The sequence below is a fragment of the Eleginops maclovinus genome, chromosome 10 (genome assembly GCF_036324505.1).
Source record: "Eleginops maclovinus isolate JMC-PN-2008 ecotype Puerto Natales chromosome 10, JC_Emac_rtc_rv5, whole genome shotgun sequence".
In the NCBI taxonomy this organism is placed as follows: domain Eukaryota; kingdom Metazoa; phylum Chordata; class Actinopteri; order Perciformes; family Eleginopidae; genus Eleginops; species Eleginops maclovinus.
The window spans coordinates 7862396-7884579 of NC_086358.1; the positions used below are offsets into that span (position 1 = coordinate 7862396).

General features: G+C 39.4%; 1 protein-coding gene across 1 annotated transcript in view; it reads left to right on the forward strand.

Annotated features, from left to right (window-relative positions):
* The first annotated feature begins 4341 nt into the window (after window positions 1–4341).
* Window positions 4342–22184, forward strand: part of pcdh15b (protocadherin-related 15b) — a 144423-nt gene continuing 126580 nt past the window's right edge. Inside the window, exon 1 of the mRNA XM_063894181.1 lies at window positions 4342–4614. The gene's annotated coding sequence lies outside the window, so the exon portion shown is untranslated. The remainder of the gene's footprint in view (window positions 4615–22184) is intronic.

Below are 22184 nucleotides of genomic sequence, written 5' to 3' on the forward strand. Positions count from 1 at the left end.
TTTCTGCTTCTCACAGGTTCAAGAACTGACTGATATTCAGTCAGAGAAAATAGGACAATGCATGCTCTCATGTATATATAGATAAAAGCATGTACTTACACTCAGTGTTATCTGAGTTGCAGTCTTTTGACTCCAGTGGGAGTGAGTTCATTGCATGGTAATGTGCATACGAAGAACATACCGGTAATTAGGAGAAGTCGATTTCTTAGGTTAAATGTACAGAACAATGTGAACTATATAGCTTGTATCTACTATAGGCAGTGTCAGAGCCTGAGGAAAGGAGCTGCTCTGTGGTCTCGTGGCAACGGATACTTCTGCCAGATGGCAGCACGGTGAACTGGCTGTGGCTGAGCTGGGAATTGTCTTTTAGTATCCTTTGTGCAGGCAGCTCATCTTATAAATCATGTAAAAAGCTTGGTGGTTGGATAACATGATACTGTGGGCAGTTTAAAACACTCCTGTCCTCGAGTATGCACATCGTATATAGTTTGTTCTGTGTAGTGTACGGGTGATTTATATAGCTCTTATAAATACTGTAATAAAACAAGATTGTGGTACAGAAATGAAACATTATTAAAGCGGCTACAAGTTTTTCCTTTCTTATAGTGTGTTGTATCGTTTTTGGTGCATGTAAATGGGCTGCAAAGGCTAAAATCCCAAAGTTCACACCAGAGGGACACACACTCCCCTGTTCCTTTAATGCCCTGATTGAAATCCGTTGTTTACTTCTGTAACATACACCTCTCTATGTAACATACATGCTTCTCATGGCTAACGCTCCAACACTTTGTACGGGACAGGCTAAAGGACGAGACATCACAACAGAGCTGACCAGCTAACCAATCCAAGCGCTCTGCTTTCAGACAAAGGGTGAACAATTTTGCTGCAGCACAGGCAGTATGAGAAAAATAAAGACCTTTTTGAACATTAAAGCATGTAACCATTTCACAATAGAGGCACAAAATACAAATATGAAATTAAAATGAGCATACTATGTCCTCTTCAAGTGTCCCTAAGACTATTGCTTTGGCAGAAAATGGCAGAGATTGGAATTATGGAAGACTACTAATCCTACTAGTAGTAGGTAAGCAGATCCACATTTGAGTTGCTGTCATTCCACTTTTATATAATGTACTTTATGCAGGATTAGAGCTTTTGGTCTATAGGGTGACGGTGGAAGGGGCAGAGAACCTTGGTAAACAAAAGTGTACAAAAACAACAGGTTGTGATCAACAGGCAGCCCATTTTTATAGAATATACTTTCTATTACTGCTTGTGTGTCTTTTTGCACTGGAGTGTTTCTACTTTCTATGGCGTCAAGGAAGTGTAGAGAGAATTTCACCTTTTAGGATCAAAAGTATCAGAACATCAATCGTCTATCCTCAGTTATGTGATGGTACATCAAACAAGCAGACACTCAGGCTTTGTGTCTCACATTTAATTTCCTTAAAAGCACTATCAGATTAACAGAATGCCATCTACGACTAATTGTACCAACTCAGCTCAACATTAATAATCAGTGAATGATAATCCTTTTTGGTTCCATCTTGTGCTTGTGGAGAAGACAAACCTCTCTTGTGCTGGTGGCTTGTCATGATTAGTTCAGGCCTGCTGATCTTGGCTGCCATTCCCTGAGCTCAATAGGATTTTGTGTAATCCCATAGAGCAGAGCAGAGCAGATGGACACACAAGTAAGATCACAGTGGTATAGGGGCTATAATTGGCCTGGCCCTCTGCCTGCAAACCCCTTTTACTGGTAGCAATTTCAATCCTTTGATTATGTAATCAGATTTAAAATTAGGGATTGTCTGTCGCTGTTATGGTTGGGCAGATCCATTGTGAACCAGCAGGGAAGTTTCACTTAGAAAAAGTAGGCACGGTTATTGCTACATTGGGCGTTACATATAGAAAGTAACTATTATGTAATCCCATTAAGCAGATAGACAGGTAGTTCAGTCATACAGGACCATAAACTAGTCTGGCTCCATCCATCATATCCTGATCTCTGCCATTAAATGACTAAATAAAGAAAGTAATTACTAAATGCACCTTAATATCACCGAGCAGATGGCAGTCTTAAAGCTATCACTCTTCCTATCACATATTTTATTAGCAGAAGATAAAGCCCCGAATGGTAACTAATTGTGGTTGAGCTGCATTATTATAGCCACAGCGGTGTGCTCCATTACGGCTCTCTGTGATTGTGCATCACCGCGACTTTTATTAATGGCCATTTCTCATGGTAATAATGACAAAAACAATTTTGCCGATTTGCAGATGACACGTCTTAGTTAAGAAGAAGAATGGGAACAACCTTGTGTTTCAAGGATACTCAGTACACTTCTAAAGCACCACTTACAGCCAATTTATAAAAACTTTGTGGAAACAAAATGTCACCTTACATAAAAACTATTTGGTGCCAATAAACTAGTTACATCTTTTGATTGTATAAGCAATCAAGACCGAAAGTAAAGCTGTTAATCATGACGCAATTATAGGGATTTCCACTAAATGACTTCTTTCCCGTGTTGGCCAACAGAAGTCACAAAAGTTAATATCTAATTATTCTTTTTAGCTTACTTCTATGCTATAATAATATGCTTTCTTTTATTCTTTCTAAGTGCCAATATGGAGTTGGGGGAAGTACTTTTCAATAGCTCACAAAATAAATAACCCTTTGCAATTGCCTAGAAAGTAATCTCCTTTCAAAACAAACAGTGAACAGATCAGCAGGCTGAGAGAAATCTTCATAATATGAATATGGTGAGAGCTCCAGAGCAGCGGGATTACACAAAAGTTTCCTACACAAACTTTAGAGATTCATGAATCCACATTGAGGATATTCAACTTTATACCGATTTTTTGTTTGCAGGAGTTCAGTATTGCTCACCAAATCTACATATTCTTAGTAATTATTTTAAAAGGCGATGGCTGTGACACTACTTCAGCCAGGGTGTGCCCTGCATCTCCCCCTGTGCCAATAGACTCATTACAACAATTATTTGTACGAGCAACACGTTTGGCTAAGGCTGCCATTTAGATAATTATGCTTTATTTAGACAACATAGTCAATATGTTGAGCAATACATGAGCTTATGTGGTGTCCCTTCTTGTTTTCTATGTGGAATTCTTCCTATGTATGATGTCTGTGCCGGTATGTTGGTGCTACAGAGTAAAACTTTGCTTAATAAAACTATTCTGGGGTCGTGCAGTAAAAAAGGTTACTAAAGACCTCCAGGCTGCTCCTCATCTCAAAACAGCTCGGTGCTACATAAGCTCCTAATAATATAATTAAGTTGCATTGTGGGTACATGTGTGGATTGAAAACAACCTCATCCTCTGCAACAATACCAATCTATGCTAAATTGCTGGAGTAAATATTTAACAATTTTGCAATTGGCTGTCAATACTTGTTGCACGTTTACTGGTTACACTTTTTAAAATGATATTTTCGTTGTTTTTTACATACACTTTCTTTTTGACCTTACTGTTTAATGTGGAGCCACTAAGGCAATTGCCATATGGATTTGGCAGTGAAAGATATGTAAGTAAGCATGGCAACTATGACATATAAGCGACCTATATCATTTGTTATATTTGAGGAATTGCTGGAAAATATGCATTAGGGAAACCGCTAATCCCAAAGGGCTTTATCGACTTTAAGAGACAATTGGGTTCAAACCTCGAAACACACTGACCAAGCACACAGGAGATGATAAGATTAGTGCCCTATCATCTCCTGTATATTCCTAGTGCTTGGTCATGCAACATACTGCAAAGTCCACCCTTTTGCTACTGTATGGTGCACCTGTAGCAACACTATGAGAAAAGCAACTGTTTCAGATTTTTGGATTGTTCAATCCATCTTTCCAACAAAGAATAGAAAACATGTCCCTGTTTCATTCGAGTAAAGATGTATTGTCTTAAATGCTACTAACTTTTTCGGTTTGGGTGGACACTGACGAGTTAAAATTTAATGAGAAAGCCTCTCACAGTGATCCTTTACTTCCCTCTCCGGGGCGCAGAGACCGGCGCAGAGCAGTGCAACAGCCCGGTAATCCATGCGCTTTTTGCCGTGGCCATAATTAGATTACGGTGGTGCACCGATCACTGCTCCTGCGGTAAATGCACGACTACCTTCCGACAAAAAAAAAAAAAAACTCCCTTTCTGTCTCCGCATCGCCTTCCCCTTCTCTCTCTCCAGCTAATGTCGTTGGGTCTCTCTGTCTCCCCCTCCCTTTCCGCTTGAGAAGGGGGAACACTAGAGGAGATATACTGTTACCCTGCCTCTCTCATACAGAGCCGGTAGTTACCTTGTGAGTCCCACAACGGAGACTTACGCAAACAGAACACGAGAGGAGACTATTTTTCACCGCACAAGGGACCTTATTACTTGGTGTGTGTGACTTGAACCTAAACTCATTTTTCTTCTCGTCTTGAAGGCGCGGGCAGCGGTATTTCCCTCTCCCCAAAGAAAAAGTGGAGCCGGGTGGATGAGTTGTGTGGATGTTATTTCCTGGTTTTTCTCCTCGGGCTGTGTTACCGCGGCCCGGAGACGGCAACAGTGTGTGGAAAAGTAGATGTTAACCGTATGGCTTCAACGAGGATAACGCGGTAAGTCCTACAGTGACAACCTGTATTCTTTAATAAAACATCTGTAATGCTTGATAGTACGGCTCTGTTGTTCGGTAAGGATACCCTTTTATACATTTCTTTAATCCTTCTCTGTGTTCTTTTGCGATTTCCAGGGCTACACTATTCATATGGATCCATTCTTTTTTGGGTAGAAATAAGTTTGCATGTGTTACTAAAATAGCTAAGAGGCAGTTATATGTAACAGCTGCTTGAAAAACTCCTCATTCCCTACATTACTGAATTCATCTGCCGTAGTTTGATGACTTTAAAGGGGGAACTTGCTGTCCGTGGTGCTGAAATCAGCTGTGGAGGATTTTGGGTGCCCTATTGACGACAACTCAGCACATTTATATGCAACACGCTGCTTTAATTAATCTCCTCCAGCTTTATCAGTGATGGCCAGTGATCATAATGATAAAGGTTGCACCGTCCTGGCTTCACCACAGTGTATACCCTACAGCTAATATTGGATCTTTCATGTGATATGAAGATAGATTAAATTGCGTTTATCTGTGAGTAATGTGTATTGAGGTACAAACACATTATATAGGTGATTTCCGCAATCGATCTCCCCTGATTTGAAGAACCAGGAGTGTATTTTTTTTAAGTAGGCAGAGGAAGAGCCTGGAGGCTGTAACATTACCAGCATATGTGGTCTGTCTCAGTGGTCCCGTCAAAGGCAGGTTACCTCGCAGCAGCCTGTGTGTCTCGGATTAAAAAGAGAGAGAGACAGAGGGAGAGCGAGAGAGTCATCCGATTACTTAAATTAGGAGCAAGCTGTCTCCTCCTCAAGAGAGAACACATAGTGAGGGGAGAAAGTCAAAGGTTAAGAGGTGGGGTTAATGTAAAGCGGGTGTAACAGGTGAAAAATGCTCTTTAGTTTTTCTTCATGATGCTTTTTAACAAAACCTTTATTATTAACTTCACCCTGCTCTGGATGTCAACAAATGAGCTCTGAAATAATGTGAGGCGTTGCTCCGTCATGTGTGAAATTGGCTTGTACACACAGGTAGAGCTACGTAGTGCTAAGTAACCATCAGTGACTAAATATTGCTGCTGTGTCTCTGTGGTGAGGCAGAGTGCGACTGCTTTTGAGTGTCCAATACCCAACGGATTATGTGCCTCTCTACCTGTGTGTGGTCTCCTGTACGTGTTTGTGTGTGTGTGTGTGTGTGTGTGTGTGTGTGTGTGTGTGTGTGTGTGTGTGTGTAGAAGGGTCAGACAGGCAGAATGTGTTTCATGAACCTGGGACCTGCCTGTTCGTCACCATGTCAAATCCTGTTAGTCACGCTGGATGACAGAGGCACCAGGACCTGGATTTAAATAACTACTGCAGCTAAATCCTTGTCTTTTGAGTGGGAGTTGTCTACGAAGTGATATGTTCATCTATGTGGTTGGTTATTTAATTAGAGGGGTAGGTAATGGGGTAGTTGGTTAGTTACTACTGCAAAAAGAAAGCACCAATATAATCTCTCGATACAAAAGGCACATTTTTTACTCTGCATCATTACCTTTTGTTCTTGAAGAATTACTTTGTTTACCTCATGAATATTTCATAAAACTGCTATTTATAGGTCTTAATGACCCTGTTTGACCTGATTGTTCAAATACTTTGGTAAAGTAACCAAAAAGGATGATCAAATGAACAAAATATATCTACTTAGATCTTAGGGATCGTGTCTCACAACCAGTGTTGCACTGAAATGTTTGATATTTTAGTACTGTTAGCTGTGAAGCAGAAGGAATAATCTTTTAAGTTTCTCTACAATTAGCCTAGATTACAAGCAGTGAATATATTGTGATTCAACACATACAAACTCCTGTACGATTCAAGCAGGATGAAGATTTGGAATAAAGTTAGGTATCAGATACAGTACTTTGAGAGCTTCACTTGCGGTAGTTTTCAATCATGAATCCCTGGAGTAAAAGCCATGGTGATCTTCATTTAGGTCATCTACTAATTGAAAGATATACACATGGGATGCTCATTTAACTACAAGGATGGGTAAACACGGCTAAACCGGCTCCCAAGGTTCACAATTAGGATCCAATACATAGTCACACTACTCATTAATGCTTCTGTTGCCTTTTATTTTGAAATGAATGCAGAGTTTCAAATTGTGTACGAGCATCAGATGGCGAGATCATGCCTTTTGTTGCATGTTCTTCCCCTGCAGTGTAAACAGTATTCTATCAGTGCACATGTATGGCAAACGGAAATGAGATCGAACTAAGCTTTGAATGCATTAAAGGTAATACATTGGAATTTAGAAAATACATTTAAAACATATCATACGGAACCAAGATTTATTTCATATATGTAATGGAAAACCTATTAGACACAAATGGATCCCGAGAAAATGAACGTCTACAGTTCCACATTTCACATAGCTGCCACTATATAACCTTAGTACTCATATAGGAGCCAACGGTAACGTCAGCTTAAACCCAATCTCTGTCACACGTTGTCTTTGTTTAAATAAGATTTGATAGTAGCTTCTGTGTTGAGGTATTGCTATGCCAATGATACGGTATTATGATTGTCTAGTCCAGGTTTTCTTATGAGGACAGCAGTGAGACTGGAGTCATGTTGTTTTCTCAACGGGGCCGAACGGGGTGACCCGCCTGGCTTCCACACACCTTGGTACGGCTGTAAGAGCCCTGCTTAGATTGTATGACTATCACCTGAGGCGGCTATACTATGACTGACAATGGTACACAGTCTAATATACTTTTCCCGAGTTTGAATTTCACACGTCAACCATATTTGTGTGGAGAAGTATATGGAGAACTAAAACCTACGCAATGATTTGTTTAAAGCCTCTGTTGATGTTGTTTGACCAAAGCACGTGTCCACGGCAATGTTTTGGCCTTTTACTCTTCGAGCTGTAACAGTTCTTCTTTTACTGGGTAGTTTACACGCATTGCCTCAAAATTGTGTTTATTTTCAACCCCTGATTTATTCCCTTTTTTTAGTTGTATTTAAGTATTTCAATGGAACAGATAGATATGGGTTGAAGCCAGTGACGTGCGGTGAAGTTCATGGCTGGTGAGGCACTGACGTCATCACAATCAGATTTGAACCTTAGAGCATCTTATTCATTATTTGAATGGCAGCAGTTAATGGTGTTATGTTTAAAATCCCAAATCAGCAGTCTTCACATATAAAAAACTGTATCACTCAATAAAGCACATGTAATTAAAAACGTTATTGCGATATTACCTTTATTTATAAATGAAGTCCATCTTAGAAAATTGTTTTAGTTTGGATATGCAATCCTCCATTCTAAAAGTAGGGTCAGGCGAGACGAAAAAATAAGCAAACGACTGCTCTTGACTTAACTGTAAATTTTAGCTCGCTGTCACTTATTCTGCAGCGCACGAAGAATCACTGGACTCACTAGCACCCACTGCCATGAGGCAGGAGAACTGCGTGCCTCACCTAGTCTCTCTTCGCAGCGGTTTTGCTCAGCACAAGAGACACGTTACAGACATACAGTTGACAAAAAACACTGTATATTATATACACCAGCTAAAGTATGGAAATTAGTTAATATAGCCAGAGTGTTTGAACATTTTAATAGCGACATACAGACAGACAGCAGTTACAGTCTCACTGTATAGCATGTCAGCAGGTTGGTGCCTCACCGAGCAGCCGTTCTCAGTGTTTGAACGTGAATATGAAAATTCAGCGATTTTGGATCAAAATAATGTAAAACTGGTGAAATTAAAAGGAAAATAACTTTATAATACAAACAACTGGACAAATATGATCATTAAATTTATTTCTTCATTTTACTTTTCATGATGAGTTCTCACCTGCCTCCCCTCACCGCACGTCACTGGTTGAAGCCCTATATCTATATTCAGTAACATATGGACTAAGGTTCTAATTTCATTGGACCTTTTAATTTCTAAAGAATCTTTGATTACATTGTTGTACCTGGTTCACTAATCCAACCTTGAAACTAATTATTACATGAATCCATGTATTCCTCTCAACATAACTGATTCATCAAGGTTCTCTGATGGTTCAAGCGATGACTTAGACCTGGCAAGACTTAATAACTTGCCGTCGTTGGTATTGTTTATTTTGAAACATCATTCTGGAAAATTGTTTGCACATGGGTTTTTTTTTAAATCACCATGCTACCAAATTATTAAAGGTCAAGTCCAGAGGGCCACTTCCTTAATTTTACAAACAGCTCCCTCTGTATGTACTCACTTTAGATTTAAAGCTTTCATTATAACTTTATTTAAATGTACTGACTCACCACCTGTGATGTCTGTCCTCTCACTTCCTCCCAGTGGCCAGAATACCTATTAAAAAGATGTCATATTGAATTATCCACACTCATGTGAGCACAGCTAACTATTCTTACTGCTGACAGATTGCAGGCTACGGCTGAGTTCTTCGATTTCTCCCTGAAGGGTAAAAGTGGATGGTGTAGTACTCCTAGGAATTAACCAATTCTTTGCATAAACCAAAAGCATATGTTCACTATCTGATCCTATTTTTCTTATTATAGTTTTTTCAAATGTATCTCGTGCGAATCTACTATATTCAGACATATTTTCATGTCTTCAACAACTATTTTTCAACTGTGTGCATTTCTGAATACACCCCAAATATAAAGCACTTGTAGTTTTACTCTTTTTATTCAATGCTTCTCTCAAACTTTACCAGACAGTGTTGTTGTACCTGTGCTGGGAGTTATATATGCTGTTTAATGCTCACAACAAGCTTTCATAGGCATGTCTTATTGAGTTAGACAAGCCTTTCTGAGCATCGGCTGAACTCAGATGAAGAAGACCATGTGGTGAAAAGTACAACGTGTGATTTTTCAGAGTCATATTAACCTACTTTCCATTACCACACATAATAAATTACTCATTTTGAAGCTAGCATATGTTACACTCAAACACTATTATTAATATCACGCTCTTCTTAAAGAGAGCCGCATTGTGTGTCATTATTGCATTGACTCCACAAATGCAGATAATTGAAGAAATGGGTCGAGTAGGAAGATGTCTGCCTGTCTATTTTTTACTGGGAGTATGAAATTAAATCCAGAACTACCATAAATGCTTTTTAAGAAAACTGTTGCTCTTTACCGTTTTCAATGTTGAATAATTGGTTTAATTTGTGTTTCGTGCGAAAGAACAAACGTTACCTTGATGAAATAATCTATGGTGTTGAACAACTTGTACGTCCAAGAGTGACGATGTCAATGTGTACGCTGCGACATCTCTAGCACTACAATACTTACATTTAAATTGGTATTTTGGCATACATTTCACCTGTAACAAATATTTCCCATCCTAAGTATTGAATATATATTATTTTTCGCTGCCAATGTTTGAATGACAACGTCTAAACAATGTGACACTGTGAAAAGGGTGTCTATGTCTGCAGCTCCTCTCTGCTTTTATGAGCACAGCAACAAAGCTTTACAAACCCACTGTACTCTTGATGCTCAGCACAATACATCAGACAGACAAAGACGGCAACACACAGGTGAACATAGTGGAGCATGTAGGAACTAAAGAGTCTGACATAGCCCTCAGTACAGTTTGTGGAGACCAAAAACAGAGCTAAAACTCTAAGTAAATGATAATGTTTCTCCACAATGGCTTCATCTGTTTGTTCAAAAGTTTCCGATATCAACCTAAAAGGTGATAATAAGTTACTTGTTCCCACAATATGAAATATATATTGGGAGCCAGTCTTCTATGAAATTGTGTTATGTCTGCACAGCAATAACAGAGAGATGAATCACACCATCTTCCAGGCTGAAGAGTATAATTTAGGATATCTAATGTCTTCTGAGGTGTTCTGTTCACACCGGGGAAACTTCTGAATGACTTTGGCTGTTCAGTTCCAACTTTAATGCACAAATCCTCATCCTCATTGCCATTTTTCTGTGTCTGTTGGTTTTGGTGCCAGGTGTTGTTTTGTTTCCTGCTTGAGGGATTGACTTTACATTCAACAATACAGCCGAGCTAATTGTTTATAACAAGATTATCTGCCTCCTGGCCAAAACACTCCATGGAATCTGCATAACTGGCATGCAGTCTTGAGAAACAAAGAAACAAATTAGCAAAATGCTGCCTAACTTTTGTTCTTTGCCACCACATTTTTACTTAGTTTATTACTGAATTGTTCACAGTGGGTAACAACTCTAATACAAGCAAAATAAGAACACATATTAAAGAAAGCAACCGCTAAATGAAACGAAATGGAGTTTCTGTAACACCATGCACAATTACTTTCCAATTAAAACCTTACACTATATTTCCACAGACCTATAGTTACAGTCACTCTTTTGAAAATGTGTTTTTAGTCGGCCCCTGTACAATGAGATGGGTTTACCATCTGCGTCCCAGGGTGAGATTAAATGAACTTGATTTAATCCTTTGTGGTAAAAGTTCTGAAAACCCCCAGCCCCAGTTTTAACACCCTAAGTAGCTTTGGATCTGATCAGGGGCTTCTAAACCTCTTCAGTCCTGGCCCCAAATAAGAAAGACTTAGTCAATGAGCTTTAGACATATTTACAACTTGGCACTGTGTTTGCCGTATAGATGCCACCGTCGATGTTGACTCATAATTTGACACGTCGAGCTAATGATACATGGCCAACTATAGCTGGTGCAGTGGCAATCTCTTCAGTGTGGCTGGGAATCTGAAAGTGGGACATAACCAATGGGCACTGAGGTAATAAAGTAGCTGGCTTTCACTCGTGTTGCAGCTTCCTCAGGCAGACCCTTTTCCCCCCCCCCACCACCACTGTGGAAACAGTCAGCACAGCTGTAATGGTTATTCGAGGTCAGAAATGTGTTATTCTTCAATATACCAGGTGATAATGGTGTGTTACAGGGTGCATGAATAATGCCACTCATTTCTCTGTATATCAGGAGTAGAGGACATTTTTATTGTAATAGGGTTGTGTTTACTGTCAGATGGGAACGGGAATAGAAGAATTCCTTTATAGACATGCTCCATTAAATAGTGACACAAAGCAAATAACCCACACAGACGCAGGCAACATAAAGCACACGACTCATTGTACCAATATCCTGCTTATGGTAAATTGTATATGCTTAATTGAGAAATAATGTTTGAATCAGAAGAGACTCCATCTTGGGTTTTATCTATAACGTTACTGACATGGTGCTCGATAGAGTGAGGTGAATTGGGTGGAGTAGACTCACATTGATTTCACACTGAAAGAAACTATTTCAAAGTTGGACAGTCTCGATATGACTGGCTCCGGGCGCGTGTGGCTAATTTGTTTAACTTGAAAGAGTGAACGTCAATAGTCATCTGATTGAGAATAAGCCGGGGAGAGAGGCTTCATTCTTACTAACTGAACTTGCATCAAGATTTATATTTACTTTTAGTGCCAGTTGATTAAGTAATGCTGATAGTTTGGGTTTTACTGTAATTGGTTTTGAGATACAAGTCTGAGATTTATCCTCTGACTCCAGTGTGATGGAGGTGAATGGATCGCCACGTTTGGTGCCCAAAGTCTAATAAATATTTCGTTACGGACACACTACTAACAAAATCACTCCTGAATGTCTTGTTTTTTTTGGACTCTACACTCATCGTTTGGCTTAGTTTTACAGCTTTTACCTACCTCATTTCTAGTCCCAGCCGGTAGCAGTGCCACTTATTGTATTCTACCTGCCCGGCACCAGACAAAATCAGTTGTGAAAAGTAAGTTAAAGAAGATTTCTTGTGTTGGACTTTTTTTTTAAATGGACAAGTATTTTGTGAACAAAACGTATTAATGTATTTCTGTCAAAATCAACAGCATAATACATTTCAATTACAGCAAACACAGTCGATCTGATCCACAGAACAGCGGTTTTCAAACAAAGTCTATCTTTAAGTTTTTAATTTTGGTAACACAACCCTTTAGAGACTGTCTACCGGCATAAGCAATTCTGTCTTCCTCACCTTAATGCATAACGTGGCCATAAAATAATAATAGTGCATTAAATGGATCACGTTCTATGTCCTCCAATCTGCATAATGCTGTTTAACTGTGCTGTTGAATGAAGAGATACATAAGATAATACTATGTTATTTGTGTTGTTGTTTGTGCACACAGTCACATAAACACAGTCAGTGTGATATAAGACCTGCAGACGCTCTGAGGCTGTAGTGTGATGCCTTCCAGAGTGTTTGGCCCTTTTAGCAAAACACTCACAGGTAACTGTCAGCAGAAATTTCCATTATAGCTGGCGTAAACAAAAATAAATAAAGGGTTGTGTGAGAGTCTGTGTTTTTGTGAGATTGTGTGTAGGAAAATGTATTGTTTTATCTGGAGGGATGGAGGAGGCAATTGTCTGCGACACTGGAAAGGTATTTGAGTGTGTCTGTGGTTAGCAGCCACATGCTAAGGCACACAAGGTTGACAGTGTTAAGTCTGGCCTCTAGCTCTGTGTGTGTGTGTGTGTGTGTGTGTGTGTGTGTGTGTGTGTGTGTGTGTGTGTGTGTGTGTGTGTGTGTGTGTGTGTGTGTGTGTGTGTGTGTGTGTGTGTGTGTGTGTGTGTGTGTGTGTGTGTGTGTGTGTGTGTGTGTGTGTGTGTGTGTGTGTGTGTGTGTGTGTGTGTGTGACACACAGAGAGCGGGAGGGAGATTATAGGGGCTATTGCCAACTTCAAAGTGTCTCCTGGTGTTGTGCCAGGTCAGCATGTTTACACAGGAGAATTGCTGTTGGGACACACACACACAAACACACACACACACACACACACACACACACACACACACACACACACACACACACACACACACACACACACACATACATGCAGACACAGGCCAAGTTGCGTGCACCTGTGTACACACACCTTATCTCCTGTTGTGGCTCTCCTGAACATACTCACACATAAGACGCACACACCGCCCACAGTGCATCCGTCTTATCAGTGGTCCCTGTGAGTTGGGGGAGGCATTTAATCAGGGTCAACGCATTGCTCTTGGCACCCAACTGATCCACCATCTCTCCCTCTCTCTGTCCTCTCCTTCCCTCTCTCTCGCCAAATATTTCACAGCAACAAAACTTTGTTCCAGAAAAGTTAAATTTGGATCACTGGAGGCTTGAAATAGTTTCACAGTTCTTCGGCTACTTTTGGAGAAGAGTGTACAGTATAGCCAGTTCTGAAACATGCTGGACTCTCTTTTCGGACAGCAACTAGGATCTCTCCAACCAACACATCTAAAGCTCAATAATTTACACATTATATTTCTATTCTTTAATCAATCCAAATATGACAACATTGCTTTTTGTGCATATTTTGTGCTAAGCTAACAAGCTGCCTGCTGTTGCCTGACGTATAATGGACAGAAATTAGAGGTAATTGAGTTTAAACAAACAAATTCGGTTAAATAAATATAATTTCAATCTATTCAAAAGTAAAAACACAACATATTCTAAGACTGTATCATAAAATGTAAGTATTTAATGGTAAATTCCAGTATTGTAAGATGTTAGAATGAGGTGTTGTGCATCCACTGAAACCGAGTGGTGTTGCAAAAACTCTGCAGCTCTTTTTTTCTGAAATTAACCTCGCTCATTTATTATTAAAAGCTCAGAGGTACACCTTTTAAATATGTAATGTGAGGTAACACGTGAGGATAAAAGTTGATAGGAGAGGCTATTTTAAAAACTATTCCACACTGCACAGTAACAGTGACTCATTAGAGGATCAATGTGGCTGTGATTGTATTTATAATGTGTGTTTTGGAAGTTGTTAACCAGCACATGGATTCGAGATTCGAGATTTTTAAATGGAAGTGCAGGGCTGCAGTATTATGAATGTTTTATATATGCAGGTCAAATAAAAATGAGTCCCAGGCATAAGTTATCAATGATGTGACACAGGCACTGAAACCTGAGAGGTGTAGTTGGCATTTGGGGGAGCTCAGGTGGAAATAGTGTGAATTTCCTGCACGCATTGAGGTTGAGGATTTTCTCGGGTCACTGAACAACCTTTAGGGTGTAAAGATAAAGCTCAGAGCCCAGTGATGAGACTCATCCCCTCCTTAAGGGGAAAGTGTTTAAATCCACTTTAGATGTCAGGTATTGTGACTTGAATGTTCACCTTAACGCAGACGTGAAATAACTTTGTAAGAAGCTGTGCGGTTTGTGCATTGTGTATTTTTGAGCTACACTTGACCTAGGGTCATTTTGTATAACGGCATGTTTGTGGTGCTTATGAGCACATTTTACATCCAGGACACATTGTGAGTGTTTTAGCGTAACAACTCAAAAGCACTACACTGTTTGTAGGCTTCAAATCTTTAGTCTTGTCATTTAATTGTAACATTGACACGTATTGCTCATACATTTTTCATAATTAATGTACTGGTCTGTAAAATGTCAGAAAAAAGGGAAAAATGTCCATCTTAGCTTCTCTTAAATTTGATCTCTTTAAATGTCTTGTATTTCAGTCAAAAAAAAGAAAATATTGAGTTAAATATGAACAAATGGAAATCTATGTATAAAAGTGACTAAAAACACACTTTTTTGTTGCTGTTTCTGCATTAAAAATGTACCAATTCTTAAAACAATATAATTTTTCTACTCGACTATGGTTGCAGCTCTTCTTTTAAGGATTTTATCTTTAAATATGTAACAATTCGCTCCAACTGACTCATTGTGAAATTTCTTGAAAGAGAAAATAGCACAACTTCGCATCGAGATAAATCCTAAGCAAGCAGCAAGACTTTACCAGGATCAGACTGCTATCTCAACAGTTTTGTCCGCTGTGTCATGTCAAAGTAGGACAATATTGGCTTTGGTTTCATAGTGGTTTAAGAGATAAGTGCGTAGTAGAGTTGTTTTTCTTTTTAGGGGCAGAAATGTGATGCAGAAAAAATGTCAAAAAATGTCGATGAAAAGTGTGGGACTTGTGAAGACGAACATGCTGACTGGACAGAGGCTAAAAAGGAAATAGAAAACACTTCTGTGTTGATGTGTTACTTCTTCTTCATCCCCTCCTCTCCATTTTCCTTTGTTCTTCTTCTTCCTGTCTTCTTTGCACTCGGGTTTATTCCCTCTGTGTTTCTCTTGCTCCTTTCCCCGGACATAAAACCACTGCTACTCAAAGAAAGACAACTTTACGAGCAATTATTTTCACTCCTTCATCAATTATTCTCCCAGTGTTTTCTCTCCCTTTCTATTCTTCAGTCTCCTTCGTCATTAATATTTAACAAAGCTGTCAGTGTTGAAGCGTTTTGATGAGGGTGAGAGTTACTATTCCCAAAAATGCCTCCTTGAAAAAAGTTTAAATCAGAGAGGATATATCAGTCTGACTCTCAAGACGTTTTTAGTTGTTCAGGCTCTTCTTCTAGATCATAAATGTTCTGGGAGACCGCAGAGCATTTGCATTTTATTTCATTACTTGTTTCGCTCCCAAACTGTATTTGATGAAGCAGATTTGTGTAGCCAAATCATGAATGCGTGCATCTGTTGATTTATTTATTCATTCCATTATTGGTTTATGAATTCATGACTCAAGTTTTGAAACCAGATCTGTGTTTGCCAGTTCTTTGCTTGCCCATCAGTGCCCTCAGATCATTGGATCAGCAGATCTGCTGCCAAACTCAGGTGACAACCTTTAAGTGGTGTTGGCAGCTGAGAGTTGTGTGAAAGTACGTCAGGCCTGCATAGTGAAGGTGAGAATTAGTTCACTTGGCTGACAGAAGCTGATTTTCTAAGTCAAATTTTTTTATGGAGGGAATGAATGGAAGATAGAGAGAACTGGCACTGGACGATAATGGTAGTATTTGACTCCTGCGCTTGGAAAGAAATTGGTTCAATGACTTTAACCAACTATTGGTGTGAACTTGCACTACAATATATAATGGGAATAGGGGCAGGGAATATGTCAAAATCAACACAATAGTTACAGAGGGAACTGAATATCTGAGGTGCGTAGTTGTTTCACCCATCTTCTATCTGTTTAGGAAACATGGTGTTCACTTGTCTTTGTCTCTCGACGGCATTACCATGGCCGTGTCCATTTGAAACAAATAACTGAAAACAGTTCATTTAAAAAAATATATTTTCCAGAATTGTTGATGGTTTTATATTCAGATCCAATATCAATGCCATGCCAAAACATTTACTTTGTTTTTATTGAACAGTTTTACAGTTACCCTAACCCTAACCCTAACCCTAAAAGTGAGCTGCCAAAAAATAATTTCCCTCAAGCCATCACTACTTGTAATTTTTATTTTGAACAAAAAAACAAGTCCAGCGTTTCTTCCTCTTGTGGAAACATGAGTCAAAACTTTATTTGTGGCATTAACATAGCTGATCTTACTTTTATATGTAAGGGTCCCCACTAAGCCTTCCCTGCAAATAGGCTGCACATTTCCCCTTTCTGGATGTTTGATGTCTTATTTCGGAACAAATGGGCAGATAGCTCTTCCATATCCGTGTGAGTCCTGTTGAAGCACAACAGTGGCCGCTGACAGCTACAAGCTCACTCATTGTTAGCTGGAGTTTTTCCAGAAAAGAGTATCAGACCAAATGAAAATTGGAGCTGCCACGACATTAGAGGTGAAATCAACCGCACGAAATGAGATGTGAGATTTATTGCCATCCATACAATTATGTGACTGTGAAATAATCGAGGAGCGGAGAGGTGAAGGCTATCTGACTGCTCAACCATGGTCACCAGTGGCAGCACAATCTGTCATAGTTAACACTACTTACACCATGTTAACCGCGGGGCATGCCTCATTATTCACTGCCTCTTGTGAATGGTAACATGCGAAAATACCCCTACACTCCCATCTCATATATGCCCTTACACATTCATGCATGCTACGCTCCATTGTGCCTTGTATTGAATATGTTCCTAATGTTGCGTCACCTGCTGACAGAGAAATGTGCTCAGGAAGAGAACAGGAAATGAGTCAAACAGGGCTTAATGGTGGACGAGGAAAGCTCCTCAAAGCTTAACTGTGCTCCTGTTCCATTTCCTATAAAAGTGAGGGAAATGGAAAGTGTTCATGCATGTGTGGTGATTTACCAATTCACCTCAAATCGATGTATGGAGGGAAGTGTTTCTTGTAAATGACTTGATATTTGTATGGAAATCTGAAAACTGCAGATTTATCCGAAGACTTAAAGCGTTACCTATTTAAGTAATGATCCATCCTCACACACAAACCTGTTTTTCCTGTTGTATAATGTATGGGTTATTGTAGAAGAACTGAAAATGTGCCAACTCTTTGGTGGCGTGCATTTATACAGCAGTATTTACACACTTTTGCATACAAGTCGGCCTTTTACACCCATTAATACTGAAGCAGCCAGTCAAGGCGCCTTCTGCTCAGGGAAACTAACATTCCGTCACCGCTTGCCATGCCATCAGGAGCACCTTGGGGTTAAGCATCTTGCCTTGGATGCATCAACATGTCGCCTCTTTCTCAGATTACTACCTGTGAGCCAGCACCTAATGTTTTCCTTTTCATCACATTTTTTGAAAAGGTTAAAGCTGATTGCTGGTTTGGGACATAAATGCTAGCCCTTTCCTTTAGTGTCTGAGGGGTGTGTGTGAAGACTCAGACTGAAATCAGGACTAACGCAGTCAGAGTACTGCACTGCAAACACTCTCAATACAAGTGTAGATCAATATTTCCCGTGCCTTCTCAAGTATTTCCTTTGTAGACACCAGTAGATATAGTACTCACAAGCCCTAATTTACATACCATTTTCATTTTGATACTGAGTAAACCTCAAGTTCACTGATATTCCAAACTTCTACCAAGCAATAAAAAAAAGGAGCTTCATCTTTCCCTGCATTGTATTTAAAACAGACACAGAATACAGATGAAAGGGATCTGTATGATTTAAAAGCCTTAAATGAAACTACACCTTCCAGGATTTGAGAAAAGCATACTCGGTGGATGAGAGTCCAAGTCTTCAAAGTGGAACGAATGCTGTGTTTCTCTCTGTTAATTTAAATATCTCCAGCTTTCACACCCTTGCTTTGAATTTTATTAAAATTATTTAGTGGCCTGACTGTTAAACAAAGCAATAATGTTTTGGCAGTTTTGAACATCGTGCAAATAGATCCAAAACCCTGCTTTACACCTCAATGCTTTTGAGGTCTCTCTTGCATATTAATAGAAGAGTTTTAATATGTTCCTTTTCTTTTTAGTTCTCTCATCTGTCTGCTTCTCTATTTTCTCATCACAGTTTGATTCAATTCCTAATTCTTTCCGTGTCCCTCACAAAACTTGTCCCATGTTACTCATACTGTTCATTTTCCTTTTGGCAAAACTGATCGATACACTTATTTCCGCAGCCTGAATTTATTTCTATTTTACCTTCTAAGCAATAACAGACTGATTACATTCGGAAAATAAGACTCCTTTGAGGCGGATGCGAGCAATTCCAACAAATTGCTTCATTTATTTGGCGAACCACTTGAGGTAACCTAATTGCAACAAGTGTCAGTTTTGTTGACACGATCGTGTAGCGGCGTAATGCTGCCACTTCTGTATTCTGGCTTTAATGCTGATTTGAAGAGCAGTTGAAAAATATTCAAATTAGGACTTGAGTGCAATTGAACGGCCTGGTAATGTAGAAGAAAACAACCTGGAAACGAATGATGAGATTAGATGATTGGAAATGAGGGACAGTTTTTTGAGATGCGAGAGGCCTCGATTTGATTTCAGGGGGTGTGAAGAAATCACGCTGCTGCACAAACATTGAGCTGTGTTTAGGCTGGTCAACACGAGACTATATTCCAATTGATATTTATCTTGTTTTTTTACCTAGGAGTTACACTGTTTTTCGGGCCATTTGTGTGTGCCTTGTTTGTCTGCTAGTTTGTCTTTGATTAAGGAAAAACTGCAGGAACAAATTTCATAAAACTTTCATCAAAGAGTGGAGCAACAAGCCTTTCAATTTTAATGTGGCACCAAATAAACAGGCTGATACTCAAATTGTGTTTTGCTTTTGTTAACAAAGACAGACAGGGCATTTGTGGTGCATTTATATCGGGTTGGAATAATCTGACAAAAACTTACATTTTCAGCAACAATTCAGGAACAGATATCACAGTATGGTTGTAAAACTAAGAGCAATAAAATACAACATCATCTTTGTAGCATCCATGTCATTAAAACAATATGTCTTGAAGCTCACTAAAGAGGAAATGATAACCTCCCAACTCTGGTAGAAGCACTTGAATGCACCTTCGGCCTTAGTGAGATCTGCGCCCTGCCGGTGCATTTCTAGTGTTTCATGCTTTTTCTTATTTAAGTGTCTGATTGTGGTTATCAAATAACAAGGACTCATATGAAACACTAGCCAAACGCTTTATTCGACTGCTTTTCCAAATGATATGATCTATTAGTGGTATCTTTAACACCAGAGGAGCTTCAACGCAGCACAGTCATCTTGTTCAACTGTAAACCAGCAGACAATATGTACACATTTCCTGGTGTCATGTGTGTGAGGGGCTTGTTGAGAGGTGAATATCTGGCCAGTTGTGGTGAGCTGGTCTTGCTTTAATATTGTGTTTTCTTTATTAATAAGGAAAGTTTCTAGCCAGACCTGCTTTGTTTTTCCCTCCATTAGTCTTTCTCTCAGTGAATAATTTGCAGTCTTATGAAATCCAGAACTTCAGCATTAAGACCTGAGGCTTTAAAATGTATTTTATAATGATCTCTCTCTCTCTCTCTCTCTCTCTCTCTCTCTCTCTCTCTCTCTCTCTCTCTCTCTCTCTCTCTCTCTCTCTCTCTTTTCTTTCCTCCCTCACATATTTCATCCACCTCTTCTTTTTAAATATATTCCATTAAACTTGCAAAGTGACCCTGCACATGTGTTGACAACCACACATGAGTTTGTGAGAGTGATTAGAAATAAGAACACTTTACCCTACTTAAATATTTTGGAAATCCAGGGGTGTATTTAATTACACATCCGTTTGGGGAATTTTATTCTGGAGATAACTATTCAAACATTTTGAAACACGTTTGTTGGCCATGCTTGTTTTTCATAGCCCTTGTCAATCACCTATTAAGTGATCTCCCTTCTCTCACCCTCCTACTCTGTTCAGTGCTTGTGTGCAATTAGGGGCATAGTGGCGTTTGATGCTGCCTCTTCACACTCACAGGTGCTCACTGTCTCTGTGAGATTGGCAGAACAAGACCAGCAAAGTGCCCCCCCATTAGCTTATTGGACAGCCTGGTCAACACAAATTTGTGTGTGTGTGTGCTCTCTGATTCTGCCAACTGTGGAAGAGTTAGTCTGCAGTCAGCATGTTGCAAACCAGTTCAAACTGGTTTGATTGCAATCATAAAGAAAATTAAACCGCACATAGTTTAATTACAGCAAATGCAGATGTGTAGTGGTATGTGTATTTGCATATGTTGATGTTGTTGTATGTTTACTCTAACCTACATGCATCTTCTTAATTTTGAAAGTGTAATGAAAGCTCTTTATCTCATTAAGGCACACAAAACTGATGCTGCCCTCGACACTTGTCTACTACCTTGACAAACTCTTTGCTTCTTCTGTGTTTCTAGGCATAGTTAAATCGAAAACAGTGAATGAAAGCAAATTGTTGAATAAGCATTGAGAACATTTGAATGGAGAGGCCAGGATGCACCACAGTTTAAATATAAGCCAGGCGCCATTGCAAAATGAGTGAAATGTGCTTAAATGTTAATACAATTATGCCAAATAATGACTTCAAATATTTAAAGTATATTTGTTATATGAAAAAAAAAACATACTTTCAATCTCGTAATTGCAAACCCCCTGGATGCAGACATTTCAGTCGGAGTAAGACCCCGAATATTGAAAGAGCCGCTCAATAATTACAAATGACACCACCGCTTCATTGTTTTCATTAGTGTTATGTCTCTTTGTGGTTGTTCTACCTCCTAAAGTTAGTTCTGCTCAACCGACCCAGCCTGTTCTGATTATAAATAATTTTATAAAATAGACCTTAATTCATCTTCTGGTTTCTTTATCGTTCTGCCCTGAGGAGATACAGGTATAAACATACAAGTTAGTGCTATATTGTCCAGCACTAACATAGTAACCTCTGTGTTTAGCCTGTAGAGAAGCATGGCTTCATTACACCATCCTGTAACCAGATAGTCACAGTTCACCCGTCCTCTGTCCTGGCAAAACACCCTTGAGCAACACAATAAAGCACACACAGTGAGTCGGTCTGCATAAGGCAGGCAGTCATCTGCCTGAAATGAAAAAAGGGATGAAGAAATGTCTTGTTTTGGCAGCACAGGAGCTGTGAAAAATGCTTTTCTGCATATCAGACAGACACTGACAAACTGGCTTTCAGTCACACAGCGACACACACACACACACACAAACACCAACACACACACAAATACTGGCACAAACAGGCAAACAGACAGACTGACAGAAAAAGAAACAGACAGATGTCTGCTATGAAAGTACAAGGGGAAGTATTTGTACTTGTCTTCTTCTCCTGTGCCCATGCATACACAGCCAGTTGGAGTTACTGTAATAATGTCTCAT